The sequence below is a fragment of the Phyllostomus hastatus genome, unplaced genomic scaffold, assembly GCF_019186645.2.
Source record: "Phyllostomus hastatus isolate PE091 unplaced genomic scaffold, TTU_PhHast_1.1 phas_contig_1162, whole genome shotgun sequence".
Classification (NCBI taxonomy): Eukaryota; Metazoa; Chordata; class Mammalia; order Chiroptera; family Phyllostomidae; genus Phyllostomus; species Phyllostomus hastatus.
Window position 1 is genome coordinate 5,230,199 of NW_025333537.1, and position 21,650 is coordinate 5,251,848.

The 21,650-nt window shown below is 57.5% G+C and overlaps 1 protein-coding gene across 2 annotated transcripts in view; it reads left to right on the forward strand.

The window, feature by feature from the left end:
- Nucleotides 1-4,537: 4,537 nt before the first annotated feature.
- NOS1 (nitric oxide synthase 1) overlaps nucleotides 4,538-21,650 on the forward strand; it is a 152,501-nt gene continuing 135,388 nt past the window's right edge. For both annotated transcript variants that reach the window (XM_045842213.1, XM_045842203.1), the window contains exon 1: nucleotides 4,538-4,830. The gene's annotated coding sequence lies outside the window, so the exon portion shown is untranslated. The remainder of the gene's footprint in view (nucleotides 4,831-21,650) is intronic.

Here is a 21,650-nt window from a genome sequence, read left to right on the forward strand (position 1 = left end):
GCCCTTTCGTTTAACCCCCACGATAGCCCTGCGGGAGCAAATACCCTGCTGTACGCATGGAGCCGCCGAGGCTCAGAAAGAGTAAGTGACGTGCCCAGAGTTACACAGCGGGGAGTGGGGAGCCAGGGTCCCAGCCCAGACCATCAGAACCTGCTACTCTACACGGCCCCAGTGAAGACAGGTTGCAGTGAGTTCAAGCGAATGCATCCAAAGTTCTCAACCCAGGGATGATGTCCACCCCGCCCCCCGGCCCCCAGCCCGGCCCCGCCCTGGGGACATCTGGCAGTGTCTCCCCAGAGGATTCTGTCAGCATCAAATAGCTAGAGGCCAGGGATGCTGCTCAACACCCCGCAACGCCCAGGACAGACCCGCACAACAACTGTCGGCCCAAACGTCAGCAGGGCCGAGGCGGAGGAACCCTGCTGCAGAAGTGGCTAAGTACGGGGCAGGGAGGGGGGGTGCTGGCCATGTTTGCAGAGCGAGCAGTTAGCAAAGCTTCCCTGGAAGAAGAAAGCGATTCATCCGCTTTCAGTGTGCAAACGAGGCGAGAGAGATCATGGGAGTTTCCAAGGGACAGACTTGACCTCAGGTAATAATCACTGCACACCTACGGGGCGGGCAGAGTGCCAGCGATGCCACCAGTTAACAGTCGTCCCCTTATGCCCCGTCTTGCTTGCATCACAGCCCCAGAGCGGGGAGTGACTGTCCCCACTCCGAAGCTGCAGAGGCTGAGGCTCGCAGAGGTGATTCGCGCTCCAGGTTGCGCAGCTGGAAAGGGCGCCACTGCCGTCGGCAGCTGGTTCTCCCATCATGGGCTCAGCCTCGCCGTGAGGGCGACAAACTCGAGACGCTGACCTCAGGGGGTCTGCCACCCCCATGCCCTCCTGCCCCAGCCGGGAGAACCCTGTACGCGCATGGGCAGGCGGGCAACCCACGGGCCTGGTTCTGAGTCTTAGCCGCAACCATGGAGCAGCTGTGTGACCTCGGGTAAGTCACTGTGTGTCTTGGAGGCTTCACCTGCTCGTCTGTAAAGTCAGCGGTAAGAGCACCTGTTTCCTGAGACGGCGATGAGCACTCAACGGCAAGACACGGAATACTGAAAGTGCTCAGCGCGGGGTAAGCCCTCCTTGCGTGCTTTACACTGGGGCGTCCGGGAAACAGAGGCAGGACTGGAACGGGGGGCATTCGTTGAGAGCCTTGGATGCCAGAATAAGGTTTAGGGGCTCGGCCTGACAGGCGGTGGGGGTCCGGGCATTGCCAGTCCGCTGCTGGGAAGGGATCAGACACGGGGAGGGACCCCACGCTGCCTTCAGGTGAGTTTCTCCTTCTGAAACGGGCCCTGGGTCAAAGCTGCCGCTCCGGGCCCTTCCTACATCCTCAAAGGGGCTCCGGGAGGCCCAGGCAGGCCGTGCTGGAGCTGGAGCAGCCGGAGCTGGTATGGCTCGTGCAAGTGGCTGGAGCTCCAGGTACGAGCGGGGTTGGGCAAAGGGGGAGTTCTGGCCCGTGGCTCAGATCCTCTTCTCACAGGCCTACGGGTCCCAGAGGTGGCCCCACCCTCAAGTGCACCCCGAACCCCACCTTCCAGGCCCTGACCTCTGCATGCTCACGTGTGCACGCACCCACACCCCCCTGCACTTGCCCACTTCCAAAATACTCACATTCCCACCCTCACCCTGACCCCCACCCTCACTCGCCCCACTCCCTCACCCCACCCCTTCCTTCTGGTCGGGGCTGGGTCCCTACAACTGCCGTCGGTCTGACCCAGCCAGGATCACTGCTCCTGGGGGTGGGGTGCTGGGTCCGGGGCTGCAGGTGGCCTAGCCGGCACCCCAGCTTTATCAGACCGCAGCCACGCCAGTCCCTGCCCTTCCAGGGGCTCCGAATGGCCACCGCCCGTGACGATCAGGCCATTGTTTCCCCGGCACCATTTATAACTCGGGAAGCTCTCCTGGGGTTTACCAACGTGTGAAACAACAACTCAGCCGCTAACAAGCCAAATAAGGGTAAACAGGTTCTCAGGCCCCGAGAACGGCGCTTGGAGCCGGCGGCCGAGTTTTCCTGAAATATGTTCATGGCAGGCGAGCATGCGCAGCCAGAAAGTGGAGGGCCCCCGGTGAAACCACGGGGTGTGAGTGTGCGTGTGCGTGTGTGGGTTTTGCTACAGGACTTACCCGAGTGTTTACTATGCTTGTGTATCTCACAGACTCTCCCGGGGTTGGGGGGCAGCTGGCGGGGGGCAGTTTTCCCAGCTGTTTGGCCCCTTTGTTGGCGTGTCTTGGGGGATTTGGGTTTCGTGCAACTCTTTGAGAAATGCTGCTCTCGGCCACGGGAAAAACTTCGATATATTCTTGGGTCCGGTTCATGCAATTTGAAACTCAGTTTCTCTGTCAGACCGAGTGCTGGCCACTGTGGGTAGAGACCGTGCCCTGGTGTCCACATGTCCATCAGGACGGACAGTGAGTGCCGCGTCTGTGAAACCGCCATTGCGCCCACTGCGCAGATGAGGAGACCGGGGCCCGGGGTCGTGCATCTGGGTGGGCAAGCCCGGGTGGGTGCTCAGGCCGCTGCTGTCATGCCGCCGGACCCCACCATTTCCCCTGCCGATGCCCAGCCCCTCACCCCACGGGGCAGCCCACCCCATATGGCAATTTCTCACGGCTTCTTACAAAAGCGTCCTCCTCACTGGTGACATTCACTCGCCACCAGGAGCCAGGGTGCCGTCACCTGACCTCAGAGCCCTTCCCTTGTCACCCTGAAGCCCCAGGCTCTGCCCGCGTCACCTGCCCACGCCTGGCTGCGGAGGCCCCATGGCTGACAGCCCAGCCAGCCGCCTGCTCCCTTCTGGGCTTGGCAGCCTGGCCGGCTGAGTCACGGGCTCGGCTTCTCCCGGCCCACGTGGGGCCCAGGTCTGCGCCAGGGGGCACGCTGCCTGCCAGGCTGCCCGTACATCAGACCTCGAGCCTCACGGAGGATTTGACCTAAGAACATTCTGGAATCCCACATTCTACCTTGCAGCATTCGGGGGGCAGACCCAGCAGGCAGGCTGTGTGGGCACCTGTCCCGCCTGCCGATGGTAATAAAATAGTCATTGCTACATATTGTTGTGGTGAGTTATTATAATATGCTAGTTTCTTGAGCCCAGGGACCTGACCGCACTGTTCACTGCTATATGCCCAGAGCCTGTAACAGTCTCAGGCACATAGTAGGTGCTCAACACGTTCTTTTGTTGAATAAGTACAGAAACAACAATAGTTATTTCTATTTGACGAGGGGTTACTCTAAGGAGTGACATTTGTGTGTGTGTGTGTGTGTGTTCATTTATTGACTGTTCATTTAGTGACTGATGATTTTGTCTAGCATTACACCCCGGCTTGGTAGCCCACACATAGTAGGTGCTCAGTAAATGCGGAGTAAACACGCAGACGCTGGCCCATTTCTTATTTATCCTCACATAGCCCAGGGAGGAGGCAGTGGTCTTTAGCAGATTTTGGAGATGAAACATTGAGACCTGGAGAAGCGAAGTGACCTCTGAATGAGGGTCATGGAGTGGGTGAGGCACAGAGGCAGGATTCGAACCCGGGTCTGTGACCGCAGAGCCTGCGTGTGCCCTTCATTGCTGGGTCCTGCTAACTCCAGCAGTGAGAGGAGAGGGCTGGAGGGGGGACCTCTCAGAAGGGCTACTGAGGCAGAACAAGGACCACACTGGCCCTCCTCAGTCCTGCCTGGTCAGTCTCAGAAACACAGCCCTTTCAACTCGGCGTTCCCTTGGGTGTTCACCGCAGCAAAGCACAGAGAGGTAGAGTAACTTGCTCAGGGTCACACAGCAAATTCAGCATAGATCTTCAGACTCCAGGTCCAATTTTTTCATGTATTTTTCCCTAACCCCCAGCTATGACCCACACATGGAGCCCTAATGTGAGCAGGGACACGCATGAGTCGGGAGAGAAGGCGGTTCGTCAGTTCGGCGGTGCACTTTGGTTTTCCTGGCAGCGAGGCCCGACACCCCCGGTGGCAGGTTCACATTCCCCCCTCTGCTGTGTGGCCTTCAGAACCAGCTTCTCCTCTCTCTGAGCCTCGGTCTCCTTATCTAAAAAGCGATGGCCTACAAAGCACAGGGGTCCCTTCTCTGGGTCCTTTGCAGCAGGAGACAAGGGCCCTATTTAGCCACTCGGCCGCCTGTGCGCCCGGAACAGCCGGCACACTGGGGTTCCTACATCCCCACCTCCCGGGGGCCGGAGAGGTTCAAGGGAGACAGCGTGGGCGTCGTGCGGGCCCAGCTTATAGTACGTGTTCGAGAAAAGATGGTTGGGAGGCTCCTTTGGGACCGCAGGGGGTGACCCTCCTCGGGACCCTGAAGGTCCAGCTGGGCCTCCGCAGAGCTGGCGCTGGCCCTCCCGGCTGCCCCGACCGACCAGCTGGGGTGGTGGGGAAACCTGAGCCGCTCTCCTCCTGGGTAGACGCTGCCGCCGCCACTGCCGCCTCTGAAATGAAAGAAAGGTCAGAGCCCGGGAAAGTGGGGCTGGGTGTGCCACGGAGGTGGCGGCGGGAGGGGCAGAGGGGGGTGGCCGGCAGGCGCCCGGCCGCCCTCACCTCCCCCGAGGAGGCCTGAACCGGCCAGGCCTGGGTGCGCCCCGGGCTTCGCCTCCCAGCCCAGCAGAGCCTCCTCCCTGCCTGCCCCTGGGGAGGGGCCACCTGGTGTCAATTAAACCCCAGCCACGCGGCGCACCACGCAGGGCGGCTGATTAGTGCCGCCGCCGGCCTCTCCAGATGGGGAGCACTGCCTGAGAGGGGCAGCGGCCGCCACGCCAGGGGGAGGCCTCGGCGCAGCCAGTGAGTACCCGGGCGGGGGCTCGGCTCCCCAGACAGTGGGGCCGGGTGTGCCGGCTTGGGCATCGTGGGGAGGGGGCCTATCATGTGGTGTGCTCTCCTGGGGGCGTCATGGGGCCTCCCAGCATCTCTGACCCCCTTCACCCCGGCCTTACTCGAAGGGAACCCAAGGGGACCTAAGGCCAGTCCAGTGTCCTCCTCCCAGGACCCTACAGCTGCGGGGGCCACCCCCTGCCGTGGCTAAAGGGGACCTGACGGGCAAAGGAAGGACCGGCCGGCCCAGATAGGGGCTGTAAGGTCTCGACCGTCTGCTCGTCGTCCCCGGGGGCAGCTGGTTCTGTGCACCGGCCTGTCCCCAAGCACCTAGGGCCGCATCCTCCAACCTGCCAGCTCGTGCTCGGGTTGGCCCTTTTGGTGGGCTGGCACGAGACCCCTGCAGGAGACAGCTGGGAAGAGGCTGCTGCACTGAAGGGCAGCCCTGCGGGGTGTGAGCCATCTCCCGGCTCCCAGTGACACGTCGGTCCTGGCAGTGGCAAAGGAGGGGGCAGCTGCCCGCCCGCGGCACAGAGTCGGGGTTGGGGGTCAGAGAGAGGGACGGCGCCGGCACTTTCAAGCAGCGAGGCGACTCGTCTCTGGGCGTGCACTGGGAAGGAATGCTGAGCCTCAGCTCCTGCCTAACAGGGGTTGCATGACCCTGGGAAGGGGTCCCTTGTGACAGAGGGTGTTGTTATCTCTTGGTGGCGCCGCGAGGTGGTCTGTGGCCACTGTCTGCTCAGGCAGAGGCAAGGCGTGTTGGGGAGGGGCTGGCGGGGCCTGGGGATGTGGAGCCGTGGAGCAGTGCCGGGTGCATGTCTCTGGATTCGTGCCACCTGGGGTGCACGGGGGAGGCAAGCAGGATCAGCTGGGCGGCCCCCTCAGCACGTGGCTCCAACGTGCTGAGTGGTGAGGAGGGATGGGCCACGTGGGCAGGGAGCCAGCGTCCAGGAGGGCACGGGCACGTGTCTCCATCTGTGTGTGTGGCTGTACTGATGCCAGCACCGTGCCGACGAGGCTCCTCGGCAGCCTCCCGGGATCGCTGCAGCCTGCTCTTCCGAGCATGGTCCATCTGGGGGCAGGCGTCTACCCCCACTGAGGGCAGCACCCGGGAACTCCCTGGCAGGCCAGCCAGAGGGTCTCCCCGTGGTGCCCCCTGGGGACCCTTGCTCTGTTCCCCAGGCCCCATCATCCCCACGTGGCCAAGGCTGAGCCAGGCCAGTGGCTGAACTCGAGGGTTTGGTCCCTGGCACCCGTGTTCACCCTGGAGCCCGAGTCTGGGGCAAGTGGAAGGTGGCGGGAGACCACCGCCGAAGCTCAGCTGCTTTCTGGGAAATAGTGCGTGTAGCTCGTTTCCGCCATAAATATTCATCCTGGGCCTTCTCCGGGCGAAAGCTCGGGCTCTGAACTGGGAATATGACAGTGAACCTAGAATTCCTCCATACACTCAAAAGCATTGGTGGAGAGACACCTATGGTTGGTTTCGTGGTGGATCTCAAATCCATTCATTCCCTTATGCCTTCCTCCACCCGGCAACACGCACCCAGTATCCGCTGTGCACCCAGCTCTGTGTGGGCTGCAGACACACCGGCGAACCTGAGAACCAACTTTCCCTGCTGTCTGTACTCACTGGGTCTGGATCTGGAAGAAAGCCAGGTGCTTAAAGAAGCACAGGGGCACTGGGGTCCCTTCCCGGGTCCCTTTGCAGCAAGAGACCAGGGCCCTGTTAAGCCACGCAGCTGCCTGAACGCCTGGAGGGAGTGGCTTCCTCTTGAGCCAGGGGCCCCGACCACACTGCACCCCCTCAGGTCCCCGGGAAATATCCACACCGGGACGGGATGGGCCTCACACACCCCCATGGTTTAACTTCCTGTTACAAGGGACAGTACGACAACTTGGAGTGATTATCATGGAAGCCCAAAGCACTTGCTCGGGCAATTAATGCATACTAGAAGGTGTGGTTTGTCACTTACCACGAGCCAGGCACTGTGCTGAGCATGTCACGGAATTCTTGCCCAGCTCTCAGAGGGACCCCCGTTACTGGTCCCTAGATCAGCTGCAGAAACTGAGGCTGAGCAGGGCTAATAACGTGGCCTAGGCCTTTCTGACGCCAAAGCCCATGCTTTTAACCCTTAGGCTAAAACTTTCCAGGAGTTCCCAATTAAATGGGGACACAAATCCTGGACGGGGCAGCTTCAGGGAGATCACACTCTGTGTCCGTGGGGTAGGTGGATGGATAAAAAATGCAAGATGGCAGAGGGCTGTGTAGTCTTCCTGGCCACGGAGCACTCCTGTTCAAACAGACCTCATGGGACTAGATCAAAGGTTGTGGGTGGCACTAGGGTGGGGCTCTCAAACGGCCCGGCCTCCTTCTGCTCCCCTGCCCTTGCGGGCCGCTGAGGTCCTTCGGTGAAGCCCGGGGGTGTGCGGGCAGCCGGCAAAGAACTCGGGTGTGAGGTCAATGCCAGCCAGGGTGCCCAGGGCAGGGGAGAAGCCCTGGCAGGTGATGGCTGAAGTGGCCTTGAAGGTTTGGAGGGGAACTGGATGGGAATTGAGAAGGACAGACATCTGAGTAGGGGGAGGACGAGGCAGTCACTCACTCACTCACTCACTCACTCATTCATTCATTCAACACATACTCACTAAGCTCCAGCTCCGTGTCAGGCGTTGGTCTAGGCACTAGGGATGCTGTGGTGATGATGGGAAACCACGCTCCTCCCCTTGGCCGAGAACTGGTTCTCTGCACGGCCTGACCCAGGAGGCCCAGGGGAGTGGAGGAGCAGAGGCGTGGAGGGAAGGTAGGAGATGTGGCTCGTTCATCAGTCAATGCATGTGGAGCTCCTCACACGCCGCTCGGTCAGGGTCACCACAGCGAACGGGTGAGTCCAGGCTCTCTGGAAGCAGAGCCTGACACGTGACACTCTGTGCATGTGGTGTCTAGAAGGAGTGCTTTCTGGAAGGGGCGCTTTCTGGAAGGGGCACTTTCTAGAAGAGGTGCTTTCTGGAAGGGGCACTTTCTAGAAGGGGTGCTTTCTGGAAGGGGCACTTTCTAGAAGAGGTGCTTTCTAGAAGGGGCTTAGCAGGGCTGGGGTCCCGACTGGAGATGCCGTGGCCTAACTATGCAAAGGACTTCTGGAGCCCGAGCCATGTGACAGAGTTGATTCCACCTGCCGTGAGGGGCAAGCCTTTGGTATTTTTATGTCAGCCAGTCACCAACTCAGGCTGTCCCCAAACGGGGTGAGGGGTGTCGTAATTCTCCCAGCGAGCCAATATCCTTACGTAAGGCAATTCTCCAGGAAAAAAAATAGGTCAGCAGCTGGTGAATGGGCATGTTGGCTTGGCAGAGGCCACCCGGGCAAGGGGCCAGAACCGCCCCTGAGTAGTTCCCGGTCCAGCCGGGGGGCTGGATGGTGGGCAGGTGAGGATCACATAGAGGGTGAATGGCCCCAGTGGAGGAGCACGGGGCAGAGGGAGCCGAGGAGGGAGTGCCAGGCCCGATAAGGGAAGTCAGGAGGCAAGGAGTTGAAGAGTTTGGGTCCTGGGTTCAAACCTTATCTCTACCGCTTGCTGTCTATGGACCTCCAGCCAGTGACTTCTCTCCCAGAGCCTCTGTCCACTCGGTTCTGGGGCGTAGGTGTTCCTTGGGTCCCCGGCCTAGAGGGGTGGGAGGATTTGTGCGCAAGTCCTGGAGCCTGGCTGCCGGCACGCGGTGACGGCTGGGACGACGCAGACGGCAGTGCCGCGTGTGGAGGCTGGCCCGGGCTCTCAGGCGCCCGTGTTCCCGAGTGAGCCGGGTCCTCTCCTGCGACCTCCAGAGGCGGACGGCTCCAGGAGGTGAGCCCGAGATGGCTGCCACTGGCGGGTCCCGAATGTGGCCCGTCCTGTGGGTCCTGCAGGAGGAGGAAACTCGGGATGCGTGGGTTGGGCAGAGTCGGCTGGGGAAGGGCCTGGGGCTTAGCTGAGAGCGGGAGTGGGCGGGCCTCCCACCCCCCAACCCCCGCACCTCGGCTCCAAAGCCCAGACCCTCTCCTCCTGCAGGTCTCACACATCCATCCGTCCACCCGTCCATCCGTCCATCCATTCAACAAGTATTTCTTGGACGTGAATTATGTGCCGGGCACAGAGGATGCATTGTGGGTGAAACAGAAGGGACCCCTATACTCATGGAGCTCCAAGTTCATGGTGGGGCCATCGAATGCTAAGGGCAGGGGACAAAAGCAGAGACATCACCAAGGGTTCAGGAGGATGAAAGCACTGAGCAGTTTCTGGGCAATGGAGGTGCCCCCCACCAACTGCGGAGGCCTGGAGGCGGGGCTGTGAGGCTGTGGGCTGGGCCGGGCTGGGCTGGACGGGGGCGCGGGGGGGGGGATGGACAGAGCATATGCTCAGATTTAACCACAGTCCCGCTGGGAAGGGAAGGGGCGTGGGTCTTGGGGAACGACCATGGAATTGGAAGAACATGGTGTGTGTGTGTGTGTGTGTGTACATATGACAGCTTGCACGTGTGCAAGGATGTGTTTGAGGGCTTGTGTGTGTGAGCATGTATGTGTGTGAGGCAGCATCTGTGGGGGCGTATGACGGGTCGTGTGGTAGTATATGTGTGAGAACGTGTGTACTTCGTGGTGTATATATGGGCATGTAAGGGTGTTTATGAATGAGTTTGCACACACGATATCTATATGGGTACACATGAGGGTGTGTGGGAACGAGTGTGTGGGAGATAGTGTGAAGGACTGTGAGTGTGCATCTGTACTCGTGAACGTGTGTGTGTGTGTGTGAATGTGCCTGAGGGTGTATATGTGTGTCAGTGTCTGCATCTGTGGACATGTGTGCCCGTATGTATGTATCATGTAATTCCTCCTCCAGTTCTGGGGCCTTAGTATGAGAGTCTGGAAGCTCATTAGCCCAGCCTCCCTCCCATCCCCCCCCCCGGAATAACAGCCCCACTCCGCACGTGAACCGCACTCTACAGTTTGCACGGCTCGTTTCTTCATCCCTGGGGCCCTCACAGCGGCCGCGTGCAGACGGCTTCGTCCCACCCGACAGACGTGGGCCCTGAGGCCCGTGGGCCCAGGGGAGACCGTGGCAGTGTCTAAGTCACAGCCATTGGCCTCTGGCCAGGCACGGGCTCTGACTGCGGATTTCTGTGCCTCTTCTAACCCAAGTGCTTCTGCACAGGGCAGGACGCCTAGTCAGAGCCCGCACAATTCACGATATTATTTCTTCTGTCCTTTGATTCGATCACTTTCCTTTTTTATTCTGTTTCTCCCCTAGGTTCCCCTTCTGCTCCACTTCATTAGGAATGAATGAGGCTATAACTGTAACACATCCCTCGGCCCCCTCTGCCAAATGCACGTTAAAGATCACTTCTCAATTAAGAGGGAAATTCTTATAAAAATGTTTAAATCAAAGTGGAGTTTATTATTCAAGAAAACACAGGAAAAAAATGGGTTTGCAATGAGCTCCATGACACCCCCAGAACAGTGCATTACCAGGAGACATTTAATGCTTACAAACCCTTGAAAATAAAGACCAAAGATTTTCAGAGCCAAACCCCAAAGCTGGCAGAGAAAACAAATTTGGTCCTAAGGAAGCTGGCAGAGCTGTCGGCCAGCAGTGCCCACAGACCTGGGGACCAAACTGCCTTCTTCTGCCCACCTGACCCTCCAGGCTGAGCTGGTGGTGTTTCCTTCCATACACGCCCCACAGGGAACCGAACCTGCAACCCAGGCACAACCCTGGCTGGGAATTGAACCTGCGAACTCTTGGTTCACAGGATGACACTCCAACCAACTGAGCCACGCAGCCCAGGGCTCAGAGGTGCAGTACTTGCAGAGGGCACGTATTTGCACAGATACCTTCCTCTCAGCGTGGCCAGGAAATAATGTCCTTATGACGCTGTTGCTCAAGTGTGGCAATGCAGCAGGTATGAGTCCTTCACACTTACATTGACTCTAAAGCCAAAACAAATCCACAAATTAAACGCAATCCCAACTGCGAAACTCATCAAATATGAATTCCAAACACATCCGCCGTGGGCCGTGCGGTTTTGCTCACCATGGGATTTCCACCGACCGGGCCCGGCCTGGGAGGGCCCGGGGGGCCTGGGTCCTCTCCCCTCCTCTCACCGCTGCGAATTCCATCCACACCGCGGGGCGTCCCAGCCTTCGGCCTGGCCAGACACGCCGAGGCTCATCTCTGCATCCTGTCCACGGCCGTTCTCATTATCAAGCCGTAATTACAGTGGGACAGCTCGGCCCAGTAGCCGTCCTACCAGAACGGTGGGTGTGGGAAGGTGTGGCCGCTCGTAGTGACAGGATGGCTACTGGCATGTCCGGGGGAGGCCGATGGCAATGTCGTAGGAGCAAAAACACAACGGCGATGCTTGCAACATGAGCATTTTGGGAACCATCCCCCGGGACCCCGGGGTCGGGAACTGAAGTTCACGTGCATTCAGCAGGCGCGGGAGCATGCGGTGACATCGGGAGCCCCATCAGGAGGCTGTGCTGGCTTTCAGGTTCGACGCCGGAAGGGCTGTCAGGGCTGCACTGGGGACGGAGACCCGAATGATGTGCCAGGGCAGCGATTCCCAACGAGTGTGTGGCAAGAGTTTTTAAAACCCGCAGCACCCGACTGTTTGGTCAGAGGCACTGACCTCTTTTCCTTTAGATGGCGTAAAAACAAACAAACAAACAAAAAAAAAAACAGCCAACACAACAATAGCTGTCCGGCGTGAATGAATCAAAATTATACCTATATCCTTGGTCAGATCAGCAAAAAGTATTTTTGGGTGTGCCTCAGAGGTTTAGGCATTAGTTTATGTGTGCCATGAGATTTTTTTTGTAAAGGTTGAAAATCACTGTACTAGGGCGAGATTAGGCAGGAGCTGGCCCTTGAAGGCAGGACCAGACAGCTGGCTTCCCAGACCCCGGGTGCCGGGTGAGGAGGAAGATGGCTCAGCTGGGTTTTCCCACACTCGCCGGGATCCGGGCTTGGCTTTGCCTGGTGTGTCGGGTCCTGGGTTGCGTCCCTCAGTCCCAAGAGAAGCACCCTGCCTCCACCCTCGGCAGTGCGGATGGCTGAGTGACAGTGCTAGGTGGGTGTCCAGGAGACCACAGTGTGAATCCTGACCCTGTGACTTACCAGCTCTGGGGCCTCCTACTGTCTAAACACGTCTGGGGCTGTGCGTCTGAGGCTGTAAAGGGGAAATCGCAGTGGTACCGTTCTGTGGTTACTGTCAAGGTCAAACGCAGTCGTGTCTGCAAAGGGCTTGAGCCAGCGTCTAGAACCTTGTGAGCTCAGGAACTTACAGCCGCTGCTGTTGCTGCTACTGAGATTGCCCTGGGGGACCACCAGCAGCACGCTTTCCCCGGGGCCTCTGTCTACCGCCCCATCCATCCGGGACCCAGCTCCTCTCCACCTACGGCACCTGCTCCCTGCGGAAGTCTCAATCGAATGCCCTAACCCACCAGCTGCTCTCCTTTCCCGAAAGCCAGTTCTCAGCCTGGTTCCTGCCGCACACTCCTTGGCAGTCTGGGGAGGCCTGCAGACCCCTCCTCAGAAGCCTGTTTTTTCTTTTTTCTTTTTTTTAAGATTTTATTTATTTATTTTTAGAGAGGGAAGGGAGGGAGAAAGAGAGAGAGAGAGAAACATCAATGTGCGGTTGCTGGGGGTTATGGCCTGCAACCCAGGCATGTACCCTGACTGGGAATCGAACCTGCGATGCTTTGATTCACAGCCCGAGCTCAATCCACTGAGCTACGCCAGCCAGGGCAGAAGGCTGTGTTTTCAATGCACAAAAAATGACACGCAGGCCCGCCGAGGAACCGATTATATTGAAATATCATCACAGAAAAATGCCTCTTCAAACAAACGCGATGTGGGAACGTGTGTGTTTCTCTACGAATGGATTAACTAACCAGGGGACCTAGGGGTCCGTCCAACAGAAAGTGTGTTTTCAAGATAGTGAGGGGAATAAATACTTCGAGATATTTGCAGCAATTGTAAGGTGATAGGAAAGCGCCTGTGATCTCTGGGACCAAGTCACAGGTCAGATAACACCGATGTGGCTTTCTGCCTCTGTTCGTAAGAAAGGCAAATGCTGAACTTCAGTGAGAGTTCAGCAAAGTAAAGATGTAATTATTTTTCCCACCCGAGTTCACGGCCCCTCTGAGCTGCGTTCATAGACCCCTCGCTCCAAATCCAATATCTTTAACTGCTCTGCATTTGCCTTTCTCCACGAACTCTGTTAGCTAGGTCTTATCTCTCTTCCAATGTGCACAGTCTCTGTTTGCATGTTAAAAAATAATCAAAGGAGAGAGAAAGCCTTCTGTTGGAAAGCAGTTCTCTGCCCCACCCTTCCGCCTCTGGGCAGCTTCCCAGGGGTTTCTGTGGTTCTGTTTCCTCTCTGATTATCTCCAAATCTCTAAAACCCGTGCTTAGAGTTGATATTTATTGATATTCTGACCTTATCCCCTTATCTATTGACACTTCCTACCCCGTCCTCCTAGCAGAGGCCTTCCACTAATTTTAGTTCCGAGTTGGTTACCTTGGCAACTTTGAGACATGCCTTCACTCTTATTTCTTCTTCCCTCCAGTGCGGGCAGTCTGTTTCGACTCCACGCTATTTTGGATGAGATGTTGGTCCTCCACCTTCCTTTCCCTCTCCCCCTTTCCTGAATTTTCAATATTGATGCCTCACTCTTTTTTTTGTTGTTGTTGTTGTTGTTAGGTCTTGTATACCTACTATAATTAGAAGCTTCTGGAAAGCAGGGATGTGGTCAGGTTTCTCTGGAACCCAGGGGCTTTATAAGATGTCCCCGCCCTCACCTGTCTGCCTGGCTGGGCAAGCAGCCCCCAGCCTCCTCCAGGGCCAGGGGAGGGAGGGGACCGATACAGTGCGAGTCTCTTTCTACCAGGAGCCATCATTGCCCACCATTTTGCACTGTAGGTCTTCCCTCCTGGTCTTGGGGCTGACCTCCCCGCGGCAGCTTCGAGGAAGCAGCTTCAGGGAGACGATCAGTGACTGTCTGAGTGATTAGCTCTCCTCCCCGCGGCGTCACGGCGTGTTCAGCCAGGCATGAAATGGTTCTGGGCAAGGAGACAGCAAGACTGACTCTCAGAAGGCTTTTTCGTATCACTCCCGAGTTTGATGACTTTGCCTCCCACGTGCTGTTCCTGCTCAAAAAAATGAATCCATTTTCCGGGAGAGAGCTCTCCTGCAAAAAAAAAAAAAGAGATCGTTCTAAAGCTCGCTGTCTTCACTCAAGTCTCTTTCACATCCATCCAAAGCTTCCTGATCTCCTGGGACGAAACCCAAACCCAAACCCAGCCCAAGGCCCTGGACGCAAGCCAACTCGCTCCTTCCTTCCAGCTTTCCTTCCCGTGGTCCAGACAGACAGCTTACCATCCCCCCCCCCGGCTCAGCGTCCTTGCTCTTGCCCTGACCTTTGCACGTGCTGCTCCTTCTGCCCGGAAGGCTCTTCTCCCCTCACAGCAACCCCTGCGTGTCCTTCCGGCTCCGGCTGAGACGCCACCTCTGCCGGAAAGTCTCGCCGGACCCCCCTAGGTCTTGTATCCTCCTCCCGCAGCCTCTTGTGCGCATTCCTCTCGTAGCCCACGCCGTACTGCATCCACACTGCCGTCTACGTGTTTGCATCCCCCAGTAGGACGTGAGCGCATTGAAGGCAGGGTCCGAGTTGTTCAGTGTTAGGTCACAACAAGGCCTAGCACAGTGCCTGGACGCGAGAAAGTGTTCAATGAGTGTGTTCATGATGGGCATGGATGGGAGGTTGATGGATGGCGGAGGAATGGATAGGCAGATGAATGAATGGCTGGGTGGATATTTGGGTGGATGGGGGGGTGGGCGAGTGGATGGATGGATAGACAGACAGATGGACAGATAAATTAATAACTGGGTGGATATTTGGATGGATGGGGGCTGGGTGAGTGGATGGATGGGTAGACAGACAGATGGACAGATAAATGAATGACTGGGTGGATATTTGGATGGATGGGAGGGGGGTGGGAGAGTAGATGGATGGGTAGACAGACAGACGGACAGAAAAATGAATGACTGGGTGGATATTTGGATGGATGGGTGGATACCTGGGAAGACGGGATAGGTGTGTAGCTGGGTGGAATGGTTACTGGTGGAAGGACGGAAGGCAGATGGTCTTCTCATCCCCGATAAATGTACGAATAATGAGAAAGACCACGGGGAACAAACCTCACACGTCTTTCACCCTAAAGCTCCACGGGGGGCCAGCTCAACTGGCCCCATGGCGCGCAGCCCTGAGGGGAAGTTCGCGTCCCAGCCTCCCCCAGGTCTCTTTCACCCACGGCAGACAGCGGCTCAACACACCTCTGACCCTGCCTGGAACGTGGACATTTACGGAGTGTCTTTGGGCCTCCGAACTTTAGATGTTTGTTACCAATGGTGTGAGCAGGGCTTTCTTTGAGTTTATGTTCAATAGCACACATTTCCTAAGGGTACATTGTGCCCCAGTAATTACCATAAGTGCTGGGGATGTGCGGACGGGCAGACGTGGCCTTCCCAGAGCTCAGAGTGGGGGGATGGTGGGTGTGAACGTGCCCTCAGCCCGTCATGTCAACGCAACGACCACAGTAGCAGCCAATGGCGTGGCCGCTCGCTGAGTGGCGGGGCAGAGGTCGTGGATGAAGGGAGATGCGCCGGCGTCCTGACGGGAGAAAGCACGGGAGAAAGGCACTGCCCTGGCATGCAAGGTGGGTCCTTTTAGCTTCAAGGTATTGATGTGGAAAGTGAGGCCCAGAGGGGCCAGCTGAATAAGTCAAGGTCACGTAGCTGGTCAAGGGGTGGTCTCCCTTCCCCCAGGACCCAGGCTTCTAAAACCTGCGTGTCCTTGACGTAGCATACAGCGGACTACGAGAGAGGGACCAGGAGTGGATTAAGCCGGGTGCTGGGGGAACGTGGCAGAGAGGGAAGTGCGCTCTCCCTGGAGGTGGGCTGGAGAACTCACCCCGGGAGGTGGTTCTCCGTGTGCCTGAGCTCGGTCCTTCACAGAACCGGACAGGGCTGGGCCCTGGGCCTCTGACACGGGCGGTGTGGTGCGTTCTGTGGTGCACGGCTTGGGCAGAGGCTCTGCCCCAGGGCGGGCGGGCAGGCGGGCCTGCATCTCTGAGTCACCCCACTGGCTTCCCCAGAGGCAGCACAGGGCCAAGGACGGGGCCCCCCAGCTCGGGATCCCATGGGCCTGCGCTGCAATCCCAGGCCTCTGCCAGCCATGGGACGGGCCAGTGGCCGAGTCCAGTGCCTGTCTCTCCGTGTGAGCTCTCCGAGCCTCTGCTTCCTCATCTGGGAAACGGGAGTCTCGGAGCCTCCTTCGCCCGGTGGTGAGTCTAAGGGTAGCGCGAGCCAGCCGGGCACGCGGCAGGGCTCTGCAAACGCTGGGTCCCTTCTCCCGGCCCTTGGGCACCGGCAGCCTGTTTAGACCATTCTCACAGATGATCGCTTTGCGGCAGGGAACCCCTCTGAGAATCTGATAACAGCTAGAGCCTCTCTCTAGAGAGAACTATATATGCACCCTAAGTTGTGTGAGCCATCTCAGGAGACGAGCACCCCACTGTGGGCTCGGGCCCAGCCCACCTGGCCTCAGGGCCAAGGTGTAAGCCACGCAGTTACCCACGTGAGCGTTGCAGTGATCTTGGAGTTTGAAATCCCAGGGGACCATGGATGGTCAGGTTTCAAAGTCTCTCTGGGAGCTGATCAGAGCAACCGTCACCATCGTTCGGAGGTTTCCCACGTTCCGAGCTTTGCACGGAGCCTCTTACACGTGTCGGCATTTTCACCAAACAAAGCAATCCCACCCGTGGTCCCCATTTCACCGATGACGACACTGAGGCTCCGAGGGGTGAAGTGACTCCCCCAGGATCGTTTGGTCAGTGGCAGGGCCAGGATGTCAGCCTGGGTTCATGTAATCCCAAGAGTCGTCCTGCAGTGAGAGGATCCGTGGGACTCAGGGCCAGCTGTTCCTCACATCCCCAGGATACATGCAGTAAGACAGTGTCTTTGCTGAGCTAGAGGAGACACAGCGGGGTGGCTGGCCACGGTGACCCTGTCCGAGTGTGCTCTGCTCCCAGCCGTGGGCGCACTGCGTGGGCTGCATGCAGTGCTGGACCTCCCTGAGCCCTTCACCCCCAAAACAGCCCGAGGTTTCCAGAGCAGGATCCTCCTGGTCGGTGCCACGTGGGCTGTTTTTCTCACGGTGGCAGGGAACAGCGGGACGACACTGCTGATGACAGCTCACGGGCATCCTTCAATTAGATGCTCGGTCTCACTCCTGCACTTCTGAGACTGTCTAATCCTTGGAGAAAGCAGCGGGCCTCGGGGCCACCAGGAGCTGGTTACCCCGCCGCTTTGTCTCCTGGACGGAATGCGGTCGTGGGTTTTTCCCCACCGTGACTTTGAGAGGCAGAGGAGCAGCCGGCTGGCAGCCTGGCGGCCATGTCCTGCCACATACACACATGAGGCCACAAGACCCGCTGAAGCCAGTGGCTTCAATCTCTGGCCCCTCCTGGGGCCTCGGCCACCCTCCGAGAGAGTTGCCTGGATGACCAACCCCTGCCAGTTCGAGCCGTCAGTAGCGGACACTCTGTTTCCCTCTGTGTGTCCGCCCACGGAGCGTGGGAGGTGCGTCAAAGCAGAAAGGAGGGAAGAGCAGCTTGGGAACGGTCTGAGGCCAGCCCCGCTCAGGCCCGGACGTGCTGGGGAGCCCAGGCCCGTGGCTGATCTCTCTGGGTGCCATGGCCCCCACCCCCACCCCCACCCCCCCCTCGGGAAATGTGAGAGGCGGTGGCAACCTGCTGTGAGCATGGGCCGTGGGATCTTCACTGTCTGGAACAAGAGACGCGTCGGTTGGCTGGGGCTGCCATAGTAACCTCCCACCGACCGCGTGGCTGAGCAGGAGGAATTTATCACTTCCCAGTCCAGGAGGCTGGAAGTGCAAGACCAGGGTGTCGGCAGGCGCGGTTCCCTCTGCTCCGAGCCTCTCTCCCTCCGCTCTGGGTGCCTCGGGCCCTCCTCCACGTGGTCAGGGCATTCTTCCTGTCTCTGCGCCCCCTTCCCTCCGTGCCTGTCAGGTCTGTCCGTCTCTCCACATGGTGTTCTTTTTATAAGGGCATCAGTCATATCGAGTTTCCCCTCCCCACTCTGGTATGACCTCATCTTAGCTAATTACCTCGGGCTGCGGCCCTGCTTCCAAATACAGTCACATTCTGAGGTCCTGGGGCGAGGCCTGCAGCCTGTGGCCTGGAGGCGGGGCGGGAGGAGCGCAGTTCGACCCATAACAAGGAGGGGACCGCAGAGCCACCCAGGAAAGGGCAGGATGGCTTGGAGCCTGCCAGCCCCTCTGTGCGGGGTCGACAGGCAGGTGACGAGAGACGGAAAAGACAGGATGGCAGGAGGGGAGGAGAGAGAGCATGTGGTTTGGAATGAGTGGTTGGGAGCGGGGCACAAGGACACAAGTCTCTGTCACCAGAACTCAGGTGACAGAAGCCCCCCTCCTCCTCTTCATCCTCTTCCTTCATCTCCCTCCTCTTCTCTTACCTCCTCCTCTACCTCCTCCTCCCTTCTTCCTCTCCCTGTCTTCCTCCCCCTCCTCCTCCTCCTTTTCCTTCTCCTCCCCCTCCTCTTCATCCCCTTCCTTCATCTCCCTTCCTCCTCTCCCTGTCCTCCTCCCCCTCTCCTCCCTTCTCCTCCTCCTCCCCCTCCTTCCCCTCCTTCTCCTCCTTCAAATAAGTGAACAGTGAGGTACTTGAGTGTTCTGAGGATGACTCTGCTCTATGAAGGAAGACGTCCCGGGGCCGGTGAGCAAGGGGGAGCTGTCGGGATTTGGAAAAGATCTAGTGCTCGATGTCTTTGCCTTTTTAAATGAGACTATTCAGAAGCTGCTTTCCTTTACACCTCCCTCCCGCCCCCAATCGTAGTTCCTGAGAGCTGCAGATCTTAAACTTCAGCCTGAATCTGATGCACTGGCGACTGGCAACTGGCGACTAGGGGGCGGGCGGTGGGAGGGGATGGTAGAGAGAGTTGAAGCTGGAGGCGCAGGCAGGTCTGGGTCAAGGGCTCAGCAGGGGGGCAGACAACCTAGGGCGGTTGGACAATGGGGAGGGGGACATAAATTCTGATTTGTGCTTTAGAAAGATCGTGCTGGCTGATGGCAATGAGGAGTGGGCCAGAGGCCAGTGAGGGGCACGCGCAGTAACCTCAGCAAGAGATGGCAGTGGCCTAAGGCTCTCTCATGTGGCTTAAGAATTGAGGATGAAAATGGCACCTGTCTCATCTCTGAGCTCCCGAACCTGACCTAGACAGAGGGCAGGGACTAGAGAGTGTCACCAGCAGAGGGCGGGCATCGCAGTTCGAATCCTGGCCTTGGAGAAACTTGCTGTGTGGCCTTGGGCAACACACTTCAGCTCTCTGAGCTTTGCTCTCCTAGACCACGAAATAAGGACGATCACCTACCTCACAGGAAAAATAACAGTGACTACTCATCTGGCCATAGGAGGATTACCTGAGAAAACGCATGTAAAGAATGGTGCCCAGACCTGGCTGGTGTAGTTCAGTGGACTGAGTGCCGGCCTGCGAACCCAAGGGTCGCCAGTTCAACCCCTGGTCAGGGCACATGGCTGGGTCGCAGGCCAGGTCCCCACTTGCGGGGGGTGTGAGAGGCCACCGATCGATGTACCTCTCACACATTAATATTTCTCTTCCTCTCTTTCTCCCTCCCTTCCCCTCTCTCTAAAAATAAATAAAATCTTTTTTTTTAAAGAAGAAGAATGGTGCCCAACAGAGTAAGGACCCAGCACAGAGTAGCTGTATTATTTCATTTATTAATTGTTAATTCTCCAGGGACCCAGCACCTACTTCATACCATGTTCCGGAGACCCAGGGAGCAGGATGCTGTCCCTGTCCTCAGAGATGTCACAGGCTAGCTGGGGAGGCAGACAGGTGCATAAAGGGGAGGGGGGACCGACTTTATGGGTGCTTCTGTTATTTTTCCTGCGAGGCGGGTGATGATCCTTTTTGTGTGTTTGGGGAGAGCAAGGCTCAGATAGCTTGGGCGCGTAGCCCAAGGCCGCGCAGCAAGTTTCTCCGTGGCCAGGATTCGAACTGGGGTGTGCCTGGTGTTCCTCACAGGCATGGACAGTGGCCAGGAGAGTGTTTGCGGGGAGAAGGAAAAGCTGTGAGTGTGGACAATGAGAACCCCCGGGATCCCTGGCCCCGGCTGCCAGCCGGGAACACAGAGCACAGTCATTTGATCGGGCCTGGAAATCTCTCCCTGGCATGGAGAGACCGAGGGCTGGGTGTGTATATATGTGTGTGTGTGTGTTGGAGTCAGGGAGTTGCCTAAATAGCCCAGATCACAAGCCTCGTGGTGCCGGGCTGGTGATGGCCACGGGGTCACGGGACCCAGGCGGGAGTGCTCTGTGAGCTGAAAAAGGCACCCGGGGCCTCACCTGGCCCCGGGCCGTCCAGCTAAAGGGCAAGGGTGGAAATAACCCGGGACCGTCAGGAGCTGACGGCGGGACGGCCTCCAGGGGGGCACGTGATGGGCCTTCCGCACTGCCACTCTGCCTGCCCCTGACCTTGCCACACCTGGAGAAGCGCCTGCTCAGAGCAGGCTGTTGATGACAGCAAACAGCTGGGAGCAGCCCAAGGCCCGTCGGGACAGGATCGGGAGAGGAGAGCGCGGTCTCTCTGACGGGTGTAGCTGTTTAAAGCGGCGCTGGTCTGTGAGCACTTCTGTGATGAGGTCTAAACGCAGCCTGTGGCGTGAGAAAAGAAAGTCACAGAATGAGGTATCAAAGGTAATAATACTCATGCACATTTCACTATTTGCACATGCACAGAATAATGCTCTATACACTTGATCGACATGTATGTGTATGTATGTATATGTGTCCGTGTAAAGCAAGACTGAAAAGAGACCCAGGACACTCGGTAAGCCGTGGGGTTAGAGGACATTTGATACCTAGAACAGATCATTTTTTTTAACACCCTTCTCCATGCGACAAAAACATTTTCAGTAACAATGCTGTAATAGTATTATTTTATTCGTTTGTTCTTTGGTTTTAAGCCAATAATTTTGAAAGAATAAATTTCCGTTTCAAAGGTAGGTTCAGATTCAGTAAAGTAGGTCACAAATGAACTCAAAAACTGCTTCACAAAAAAACAAGACTGGTGTCCTGGTCCCGGGCCCTCCGTCTCACGCTCTTTAAATATAAATAAACTTTAAACACTCCTCCCAGTGGTGGCTGAGGATGACAGAAGTCACAGAAGCACTGTTTCTTCACGTCTGTAGTCCCTGCTTATTTCGAATCTGCTGTTTAAACACGAGAACCCGTATTCTCCCAGAAGCTGGAGACACGGTCTGAGCCGGAAGTGACCGTGAACAGTTCTAAACAATTATGCGCTTTTGAACTTGCAGCACAATTGTGGGGAGCTGAGTCCACCTGTGTCAGGGGCCGGTGCCTAGCTGGCAGCAGGGAGGGGGTGGGCTTGTTCTCGGAATGCCCTTCCAGGTAGAATGGTATGTTCATTAAAGAATAAATAATAAGCATGGGATCTTTGAAAGCTAATTATTAGACCTTAACATAATGCAATGCAGCAAGGGTCTGGAAGCTAGACAAACAAAATACTTTCTCAGGGATGAATATCTGCTCACTGGCTTTGGTTAGCATGGGCAGTGCACAGTGGCAATGAAAAACAGGCTGGCTTGAGTCCCATTTGATTGCACTGGAAACTTTTCTAC